This window comes from Pygoscelis adeliae, unplaced genomic scaffold (genome assembly GCF_000699105.1).
Source record: "Pygoscelis adeliae isolate BGI_AS28 unplaced genomic scaffold, ASM69910v1 Scaffold353, whole genome shotgun sequence".
In the NCBI taxonomy this organism is placed as follows: domain Eukaryota; kingdom Metazoa; phylum Chordata; class Aves; order Sphenisciformes; family Spheniscidae; genus Pygoscelis; species Pygoscelis adeliae.
In genome coordinates this window covers 2108956-2120648 of record NW_008824445.1, presented here as the reverse complement: position 1 = coordinate 2120648, position 11693 = coordinate 2108956, and the positions used below count along the sequence as shown (strand labels likewise).

Here is an 11693-nt window from a genome sequence, read left to right as displayed (position 1 = left end):
CTTTGTTTTGGTTAACTCATAAATTTGTTTAGTGTTTATATATACCATCCTAGCTTAACAGAAGATGAAAAATTGATTGTACAGTCTTACTTGAAGGCTGTAATATTACCTGTTCTGAAAACAGAACTTTTGGAGCATGAAGAGCTGTTTTTGAATGATGCTTCTGGCATCTAACCCTTAAAATTATTCAGCATATTTTTCTTGTATCTGTCTTGAAATTAAAAATTATCTTCTGTTTTCAAGTCCCTTATAATGTTTAAAAATTGTGCTAAATTTTGCACAGAGATTTCCAAAATTGTACAACATATCAATATAAATTTCTGCCTAATAAAATTACTCTGAAACATTTGAATAATTACTAATGTCACCAGAGTTTGCCCTTTTTTCTTTTTTTTAACATTTGCCTCTCTAAATGTGTTGCTTAAAAAGATGCCAGTCTATGAAAAAACATTTAGCCTCTTGAGCTTTAGTTGATGTTGTGCTTAGGTTCAGTACATTTCATCCTTCTTTTTTAGTGCCACAGGACTGAGTTTTTCACCTGCTGGGACATGACATTACCATGACAACAGTTGATCTTGTTTGCTATTCTCTCCTCTTTGTGCATGACAAAAAGGAAAGCTTTTTGAGAAATATTTGTGAAAACTGATCTAACTAATTGCATTTTAATTATCAGTGAAATAGAATAAGAAATGGCTCGCTCTATTTCAGTAAGAATAAGAAATTTCTAAGAAAGAGCACAATGAACTTGACAATTTAATCAAAGTTGACAAGATCTCTCCATGAGCTATTCCTATATAAAAGCATCTGCAACTGGGGTGCTAGCAGGATACTAATGTACACGGTCTTTAGAAGATCCTATAAGGTATTCTACTGAGAGAGCTCCAAGTTAACATTGCCGCTCACCAGTCTTCTGTGTATGTTCGGTTGATCAGCAAATGGAAACCTTAATGCCTTAGTAGAGAATTGAATAGATGCTTTCTGTTGCAGCCTTATCCCTAATGAGCTCCAGTGGTGATCAGAACAACTTTGTTCATGTTTTTTAGCTGATGTATTTTGTTTGTACTGCCACTAGTGAAATCGAAGTAAGTGGAAAATAGCAAGTTCCTTAGGAATTATCACAGAGTGTGAGTGGAAATTCACATGTGTGTAGAAACCACTAAAACCACACTATGCATTTTAATTATTTTTTAAGATTTGGTGGCATTTGACCTACAAAAATAAGTTAGATCTTTGGCACATCCACTGGACTTGAGGCAAAAGAACAATTTACTACCAATTGGAGATGTGAAACAAAAAATATGCAGGTAAAATATGATGGTAAAATAAAAATAAAATATTTATTAAGGGAGCAGTAGGGAATGTCTCCTTCAGACAGTGCCAGCTTGATACCAGCGTTCAAATGGGGTTAATGTTTAAGCCACACTGTTTCCTTTGTGCCTTTATACAAGACCAGGCACCTTGTTCACTCCTTTCTCCCTCAGCAGTGGATAATTTAACACTATTTTTTTCTTTCCCTTGGGTGTAAGTTGTCCCTGAAGGAACTAGAACTGTGCCATGGTAAGTGAGAATTAGACCCTCTGTCTCTCAGATACACGGATTAATTTATTGTGTTGGGAAGTGAGTGCAAAAATAATTGAAAGAAAAACCCCCAAATAAATATTGATTTTGCATCAGCCCACAAATCAAATTGATTAACTTTCTAATACTGTCCAAGGGAAAACACTGCTGTAATATTAAGATCAATTCACTACTAAAGGCTGTAGAAATATATTTTTACTATATCTTTGGCTATGTTTATGTTCCCAGCTGCTGGATTTTATTTGAACGCTGGAACACAAATGTGCTTGGTTTTTAAAGGAAATACTAAGTAGTAGTTTGGCTAACTTGAGGTGAGGTGGTATCTTCAGAAGGGTGGAGTAGAGTAGAATAGACTATTTCAGTTGGAAGGGGCCTACAAGGATCATCTAATCCAACTGCCTGACCAGTTCAGGGCTGACCAAGTTAAAGCATGTTATTAAGGGCATTGTCCGAACGCCTCTTAAACACTGATAGGCTTGGGGCGGTCGCCTGAACAAGAGCTTAAGCACGTTGTATCACTGCTCTGGGTGGCTAAATGAGGAACAGCTGTGTTGTCGGTGGTCGAATTACTTTGGTACAAAGCTTGAATTAAAACATGCCTATCAAAATAATTTTTATATGGTCACTAACGAAAGCATTATCAATGCTGCATAATTTTAGTTATTGGAACAGCCTTAGACTGAAAGTATTACAGTTTAACACTACATAAATATCTCATTATTGATGAGAATTGACCTCTCCCTTACCTCTTACTTTTCTTTGAAGTTGATAAGCCTAAAATTACCTTGAATTGATTCTTCAGTTATCAGTGATACATTTGTATACTACTTTTCCACAACATGATTATGTGTGATTTTGTCATTAAGCACCTATCCAATAATAACATTTCATTGCAAATGCTGAGAAGGTTTTAAAAGATGATACTGAAAACATAAGTTATACAGTTGCTGTCTTTGCCTGTTGGAATAGTGTTGTTTGATACTTTCTGCAGAAGTTAACAAGAAAAAAAGTGATGCCACCTACTGCCAGTTAGAGACTTCGTTCCGTCCGTGCTGCGAACTGGAAGCGTGCAAAGACGTTTGGTCTTTTGCTTTCGAGTATAGAGTCTAGTTGATGCATTCCACATACCTCATGGAGGAAGGAAGGCATCATAAAATACAAACATAATAGCAAATACTAAATAATGCTATCGTGGGGAATGTCTGCTTTTTTACTGTCTTCATGATCACTTCCTTCAGCCACAGTAGGTATAAAGTCCAACAGTAATGTCTTGAAGAGAACTTGCATGTTTGGTCATTCATTATAAACAGCTGCAGATAGAATGTCTGCTGCGTTATTTATTCACGAGTATGGATTCTATAATAAAACCATTGCACTTAGACATATCTGAAGTTACCACTTACCCATTTTCATTATTAAAAGAGATGAGAGGGTCTTGTCATGTTCATACTATGTGCCATAGGTGAAGAAAATCAGATGGAGAGTGTGATGAACAATTTTCCGTGATGGCCATAGTCTGAGCAGCAGCAAATCAAATATGGTTACATGTGATTCTAAAATAGGGGAATCTTCCAAAAGTTCAGGTGAACCTGATGTTTATCTGTCCTTTTCCTCTCTGATCCTGCAAAACGTGGCAGTGAGTACCTTATCGTATAAATCAGTGTTCTTACGGGGGTGACAGATTTGAGGTGGTAGAAAAGATTGTATGGACAAGTTATGAGAAACAGTTGTGTAAAAAGCTAATACTCCAAAGGACAAGACAAAAAGAATGTGAATGAAATGAGTTGGTAGCACAAAGCTTGTTATCTTAAGAGTGTTACTGAAGTGAAAAATAATACCATGCATTAATTGTTCGTGCTTCCTCCATAACATCTGGTCCTGGTCACTGTAGTGCCAAGACACTGGTGATTTCCAAGTCCAATAAACTGCTACAGTTCCTGCGTTCCTTATTTAGTAGTGCTTTTTAAGAAGTGCTATTTTTATACAGCGTTTCTTATGCTAAATTCAGCCTACTGATTAGAGGGGTAAAGCTGCATTTGTTTTCCTTTATTAGAAGAAAGTATAATTTGCATGGAGAAGTTCCTATTTTTAAAATGAAGAAAATAGAATTGTGAAGTGATTTTATTTAAAATGCAAGCATTTCTGAGTAGATCTTCCTTTGTCTTAAGAGTGGTAGTGGAAAAAACTTATGTATGCCTGTTAAAATTCTCTGTAGAAATTCCTTAGTTTTTAAATGTTACCATCACGAAGTATCAGACTAATTTCCTGTACTACTTGCTAACACGTACTTCATCATGACAATTGAGAGGAAGAATCAAATGGAAACAGTAAAACACCTCAGAAAAAAGTGTCTTTAGTTTGATTATTTTTCGTTGCATTTAATAGTTTTCCACTAACTTATGGTATGTTGTTTATTAAAAGTGCAACTTTCTAACTATCAAAGTTGATAACCGTGGAAGCCAGTGCTGGCTGGAACTGTACCCGTCATGGGACAGGGAGGGGACATTCAGCATCTTTCAGTGCTTTCTTTGATCCCACTTTTATCTTACTGGTATGCATCCAAAGCTGGATATGATGGAAGCGGTGTCAGAACATTAACTAACAGTAACAGAACAGCAGCATCTCTTGTGAATGCCATTTTTCTCTGCTTGCTTCTGGTTCCACTTTGCTCAGTGCGGTATTATATAGTGGTTAGAATTATGCGGGACAGCCTGTATTTTTCTTGCATCCTCCACATGCTAATTACAAAGAGAAAATCAGAAGGGTTTTAACGGCAGTTTGTTGTACAGGCTGTGCCGCTCAGCCTAGCTCTGTTAGCTTGTCCATGTTGAGGTTCTTAAATAGTTCTACTGTGTACTATTCAGGATGAGTCAGCTTTGCCTTTAAAATCTAGCTCTTACAAGAAGAAAAAAATGAATTGGTGGTGATGAACCTGACCTTAGAAGTGAGTCATTTATAGGGCAAAAATACATGAGAAAAGATCAGAAGATTCTTCATTTTTCCTTTTTGTTTAAGTACCTGTAGACTAGAGGTTTTCACTTTTCTCTTGGATTAATTCTATTCATGTATCATCAAAATAGAGAACTATCACAGGGGATTATAATCACAGTGTTCTAATTCCAGGTTACTGGCAAAAACAAGTCTCAAAGAAAAAGAGCTACAAATAAATGAATAGTGTATAACATCTTTTTTTAAACAAAAATAATTGATGGATGAGCAAACTAGCACACCAGGGCAACAGATGCCTTTCTCCAGGCAATGTAGAACCTTGTTACCCAGACAGTGGTGTCAGATTGTATTAAATCTACAGAAGTCATCCTCCTACCGTGAATTTTTATAGTCAGTCCCCATATCCGTAGGAGAATTTCTACTTTTGCTCTGTTACGAACACACATTTTTGCCTTCATTTCTGCACTTGAAAAGATGCAACTTATATATAAGGTAACACAATTTCTTTTTAATGCCTTTTATTTTTAATTTTTCATGGATGTTTCTTTATTAATCATCTCATGTTTTGTGAACTATGTACTGGTGTGTGAGCCTTTAAATCTGTGTGGTGCTCTGGGCACCCCCTAAAAAATGGCACACTGCAGGACTGCTTGTGTTTATACACATTTGGGAGGGCTGTCAATTTTCTGATTCAGTTTACTTCGTAGATTCTGACAAGATCATCCTTAGTGTTGTTTTCTTAAATCAAAATGCCTGTCTGAGCTGAGAATGCCTGAAGCATTCCTTACATCCAGCAGGAAATATCCTTGCTGTTTGGAATTTTGTCTGACATGCTGAAGACATTTCAGATTCTTTTTGCAAATTATGCTACTTACCTTCCTGACATGAATACAGCAGGATTGACACACCACCACATACGTAATATATGTAAGTATGGTTTACGCGTGTATTTACCTTAGTAAAAAAGCTTAAGCAGGAGCAATGTAAGCTCTGTGCAACTTCTGCCTATATACATTAGAAAAAGTTTGGGTTTGGTTTGTTCTGTAAGTCGATGCTAATCTGTGACAATTTTCTTCTGAGGGAAGGTGAAATAGTTTTACGTACAGCTTCTGTTGTTTCTTTCCTTATCATTAATTTTCCACATTCATTTCTCTGTTTGTAAAATTTTTGGATGCATGCTAGACTAGTAATTAAATTGCTTCAAGCCCTTGGTTTTTTTTAATGGGTTTTATGTAGCAGCATCATTAGAAAGGGGGTGACAGACTGTTCAACTAATAATTGAAACCCAATGTCAAGACTGGTGAGAAGGTTTTTTGTAAGTATGAAGTACTGCTTCCTTTTCAGTTGCACATTAGTCTGCTAACATTTAGTCAACATTTGCCTTTATACTGTCTTGGACTAACTGGCTTGATGAGTTCTTAATCTTCACTCTACTTGTCTTTATTAACAGCTCCAGTGTATTGATTTGCATAGGTTAAATGGTAGACCTCATTTGACTCTAGTAAAATACTGCTTCTTAGGCACAATTAAATTGTCAGAATTGTTACATACAGCGAATAAATGAAGAGCAGGGGAGAGGGCAGCAGGGGAAAAAAGGACAAAACTCTCATTAAATTTTTAAAAAGAAGTCAAAAGCTATTTGTATAAAAAACCAGAAAGGATGAGGGAAGAGTGCCTGGTAATGCTTTCCACAGGTTTGTTCTTTGGACTGGTACTGGTTTATTGTCAAGAAGTTTAAAAATCTGAATCATGTCAAGCTTCGAAATAAATTGCAAAATCCCACGAAATCTCCTTTTAGGTCCAAGCAATAACAGAGTGATGCCTCTTTGCATGTGCCCTTTAGAATTTGGTAGAGTCATTAAATTGAGAGTGGGGAAGGCTGTAGCGGAGAATCCCTAGCATTCATAGGCAAGCTGGAGGCAAGAAGCACATATCCAGCCTACTGCCAGTAAGTCTGTCATTTGTGATGGCTGCCCTATGTATTTGCTGACCTCTTCTTTCTGTTGACTTGGAGGTTCTGTTTGGAATTGGCAGTTGTAAGAGCTGAAGTGAGAAGTGTTGCCCTGTTGTTAATGCATTCAGTGCTAGCTGCCAAGTAAAGAGAGAGAATGGAAAAATACTCTATTTATTTCAGTATAGCATCTTAAGGAAGCGTAGCCTTCCTGTGCGAGAAGAAACATAGCCGGGATTTTCAAAAGGCATCTGTCTCCCTTAAAATGCATTTGAAGTTTCAAAGCTCTTTCAGGATCCAACCATAAAATCCTAATGAAGACAACTCACAACGTAGTAAAATGATAATCAAATGTGTTGGATTCCCCACCAGATGAAAAACACCCTTTTGTGTGCCACTCTGGCCACAGTCAAATGGGTGTATACACCATGGCGGTATGACAGCACTTTTGAGAAGAGCAGCCATGAACTGGCAACTTTCAGAGACTGACTGTGGGCCAATAAGAATTTATACCAGAAATTTGAGTTTTCTGGTTTGTACATGGAAGAAAACAGTAAAAATATAATTTTCCTCTACCTGACTTCAATTCTCTTTTTTAGCATATGAATTGCCTATTCGCTGGAGTTTAGTTCTGGGGTAGCTGGGATTAACTTTGATCTTTATCATTGAAGATTTATATTTAACTGTTCTGGAAAATATTGAGGTGGATAGTGTTAAGGGACCAAATCACTGAAGTCAATGGATTAGACAGAAAATCACAAACTGCAATGATGCATAACTATCAGTTGCAAAAATCCAGGTGGTATTTCACAGCCACAAGAGAAGAGGAGATGGTGAGAAGAGGAGATGTATAAGAGTACTGTGTTTCTCCAAGTAAAAGTTAGCATCTGGAAACATTCAGCACTGGAGAAACTGGTCGTGAGGAATTTGGGAGAGAACATAACCTTGTTGAAGTACTATTCATGTATACAACACAGAAACTAGCTTGTGTTCCCCTTTGGGCAGTAGTATGTGCTGCTTCTGTTAACCATATCACAGGTTACTTTCAGGGACGTGAAATTCTATGCAGTAGCTAAACTATTGCAGCTGAATCTACCAGAATTCTTCTGTCAGACCCCATGTTGTAAGGGATCATTATTGTTGAGAGAATACTCAAGTCAACAAATGATTGAAACTAATATTGTGGGAATTTCTGAGTTGACAGTAGTTATGACTTGGATCATTTCCAGAAGACATAGCCCATAAAGGAACTTGCTAAAATTGACAAGACTTTGGTTCAGTTTCTGGCTTTTACCACATGTTATTGCTGTGGTACCTTTGAGTCATTTATTCTCTGTTCCTTAATGCATTTTCTGAGAGCGAGCAATCTAAATATTGTAAGTGTACATGTACTTATGTCACTTCCAAACACACTGATAATATATACCAATACATCACATCCTATTGCAAGTACTGCAAGTGGAAACTTTGCACCTGAGTTTTAGTTGCTGGGTCTCTACCTGTGTATTTTTTAGGCTAGAAGTGTGCCAGTAATTCCTGCTACTCTTTCAGGTGATTCTTGATCTTTATGGATTTAGTTGGGATGGGGAACATAGGTGGTGCTTTATCCTGGCAAATGCAAAAGAATAACTCAGAGAAATTGCCATTATGATGAGCAGAGATATAAGTGAAAAGAAACAGGCTTATAACTAAAGACCAATGAAACTGGGATAGTTACTGCCCTACTTCTATTCATCCTTGCAAACAACATGACAAAAATGTATTTTCTTCAGGTAGGACTAACAGCCAGCCCAGTTGCTGTGTCATCTCTCATAAACTGTTTTCCATTCTGGAGAATTTAAATAGGGTGTGAAAGATGCTGGCCTAGATTGCCATCAATTACTCCTCCTCTCCTTCCCCCCGCCAGCCCCCCCAGTTTCTGTTTGAATTCCTTTTAATAACATTATTAAAACCCGGTAACTCATTGTCACTTGTTCCCCGTTACAGTCAGCTGAGCAGTATTGATTTGTAACAAACGCAAATTGATCCATTAAAGTCAATGTCAAATCTGGCTTGAGAAAAGCCTGCAGTTGTAAGGGTTTCAGAGCAGGTAGTGTAGCTTATTTTCACCTTGTAAAGTGCAGAATAGACACACAATGCTTTACAAGCGACTTTCAGCAATTAATAGGACGCAATGATTTATTTGCATATCCAAGGAACTGTTCTGTTCAGTTTGTTGCTATTATAAAAATATTTACTGAATTAATTCATGCCTTTGAAAATGCAACGTGAGCTAAGAAATTCTTCTCATTTTGGTCCTCAGAACTGTCTAGCATCTCACAGAGCCTGACTGCCACTTTTAATTGCACCCTGAACAACAGATTTAGCAGACTTGAGAAATTATAATTGCTGAGCTCCTTATGGGCGAGGTGATAGGTATATCTGCAATCGGGAGACTCTGAATATTCTGCAGTTTGTCGTCTTAGTTTAGTTCGGTACAGTAGCACTTAATGCTTAGTCAACAGAACGGCTTCCCACAGATGATGAGATGTTCTGATACTGTACGATGATGGTGCTGTAACATGTCATTACTTAAGCTGAACTAATTTTCACTATCCTTTGTTAATGTTCAAATTCAACTATCAGACTGGCATTCCAGGTGGAGGTAGAAATGCAGTATCTTCTGCGGAATTAATTGATATGTTAAAATCACTGTTACTCAGAATGGACTTTTCTGTGTGAAATGTTTTATAAAACTGACATTTTATTCTCATTTTCTATAGAAAAAATTATTCACATAATCATACTATCTGTTTAGCTGACCCTATAAATTTTGAACCCAGTGGTTAATTTCAATCAGGTTTGGATGTCACACCTTGTTAGATACCAGTCAAGTAGCCAAGGCAGAAATCTGTAAGCTTCATTAGTTCTGACGCTCAGGTAATGAAGCTTAGGAAACAATTTAGATAAACAGTTTAACAACTTTTGTTCATTGAAAACACTAGTTTTCTGTTCAAAACATGGATCTGGTGTGCAGAGAGTTTTGAAATTGATTTAAGAAAGATATGCTTAACATAGCAGTTTTTTTGGTTCAAGTACTATGAAAAACATTTAAATATCAGAAACTTTTTTCAGGGCTTACATTGGTAAATCAAAAATGGGCAATATAGTTTTTTTCATATTGAGAATTTTAAAGAGAAATTGTGGTAAAGCATTAATTGAACAGTTTTTCTTAAGACCTCAGCAGAATTAATAGAGAAATCTGCTGGGTAGTGTGGATTTTAATGGTGCAAAATCATAAATTATTTCAAATCGCTCAAAAACGGGCCCAGTTTTGTCCACCTTAGTATAGTTTTTGGCAAATATAACCAATGTTTTCAGAAGACAATGTATAATGTATAATGCACACTGTAGGATGGAAAGATTACAGACTTCCCAGCTTGACTGATTGCAGCTTTTATAAGGAATTGAATTTAAGATTTAATCTCAGACAACTACCTTTGTGAACTTGTGCAAAAAAGAAATTGTCAGAAACATCAGAGGATGCTGTTGTTTTTTCCTGAGCTGCATGTATTTTGATTTGTGTGATCCTGACAAAGCGTTTCCACCCCTCTAGTTTGACCTTTGACTGTATATTTGAGATTTATTTACTTTTCCTTTTTTCTCCTTATAGTGCTGTCTAAATAAATGAAAGTACCTTCCTGAGGCTGTAGTTAATACCTCAATCTTTCAGCATAGGTTACTTACCTCTTGACTTCCATCTGCGTTTCTGATTTGCCTGCCACTGTAGTACATAGGTGCTCTACCTAGATTCTAAAAATGTTTGTATTAGATTGTGTATATATTCATATAATATAAATAGATATACATTATAAGTAAAGTGAAATATGTGAATATAAAAATGTGTACATGAGTATACATTCCAGTTGTTGGCTTTTGCCCTCAAAATGCCTTCCGAAGACCTAAGTTTGATAGCATTACTTTTTTTCTGGGAGCCAAGCCTCTTTCTCTTCCCAGCTCTATGTGAGGCAGCCAGGTTTGAGCTCTTTGTTACATCCACAGGGAGATTCTTTTATTATTATTTTTATAGGCCTGTGAAGTCGGGTCATCTCTCTTCGCTTGCACATCTTTAATCAGATCATCTACTGAAAACGTGGGTTTACGATAGAGCCAACTGTAACTGCAAGCTAATCTGCTGCTTCTGCACCTTCAGTGCCTTTGGCTCTGTGCCTGATATTACTCTTAATAGTTTGTTAATACCAAATAATGCAAAAATATTGCTTCCTTAAGCACTTAATAGGATGTACTGTAATGGAGATAAATGGTCTATAACACTCTTTACTTGTGTTTTAGGAAAATGAACTGAAGGATGCTGTGCAAGAAAAGAATCGCCTGAGCCTTCAGTATGCAAGTGTGTCCCACAAAGCACTGCAATATGACCAGGTAACGTCATGAGCACAGAACTCATACATTCATTTCTTACAGAAATCAGGCTGCAGAGAGGATAAAAGTGAATTGTATAGTCATTTTTTCTGATTTGCTTGCTTCTACTTGAGAACACAAAATATTTTAATTAAAAATAAATTACAAAAATTTATTTTATGAACAAATGTTATTTTCAAGTGAAAATTTAAGACACTGATAGACTTTAGAGGCGTACATCATTCCTCCGATGCATATTTTCTTAGCATTATAAATTGGTATTAGGCTTTGGTAAAAAGACTTTTTCAGTGATTTTGATGAGACTTGATTGAAAAATTATCTTCTTTTTCTGAAAAATACTGATAGAAATAATTGCTATCTAGTAGGTTTTTTCCTACCCTTCTGAATTTTTTCTTTGCATTTTAAAATTTCTCAATAAAATGTTGAAAAATCTCTTGTCCAGCAGCAAATGTCCAAAACTCTATTTAGCAGTTGTTATTTTGCCTGTAGCATGGCACATGGCATAGTCTCAGCTATTCCAGGTCCTGACATAAAAACTGTTTTAATAGTAAGCATTTTTCTTCAATTCTTTTTTGTGCCTGTTATGGGACAAAAAATATCTTTCTGACTACAGTGTGATTATTGTATCTATGGCAAATACTGCATGGTGTGACTAGCATGGGAGGAGAGGCTGATGTGCCTTACCTCACCACATATGCATTCAGTGGAAGAAACATCGTGAACCAGCCACTTTACAGGGCTACATTTAGCTAAAAATAAAACTCCAATCTGGGATTTCTACAGGGCTTAAGTG

The 11693-nt window shown here is 36.5% G+C and overlaps 1 protein-coding gene across 1 annotated transcript in view; it reads left to right on the top strand.

The window, feature by feature from the left end:
* The window catches only part of RIMBP2 (RIMS binding protein 2), a 149737-nt gene that overhangs the window by 70708 nt on the left and 67336 nt on the right, over positions 1 to 11693 (top strand). Inside the window, exon 2 of the mRNA XM_009320948.1 lies at positions 10811 to 10900. The gene's annotated coding sequence lies outside the window, so the exon portion shown is untranslated. The remainder of the gene's footprint in view (positions 1 to 10810; positions 10901 to 11693) is intronic.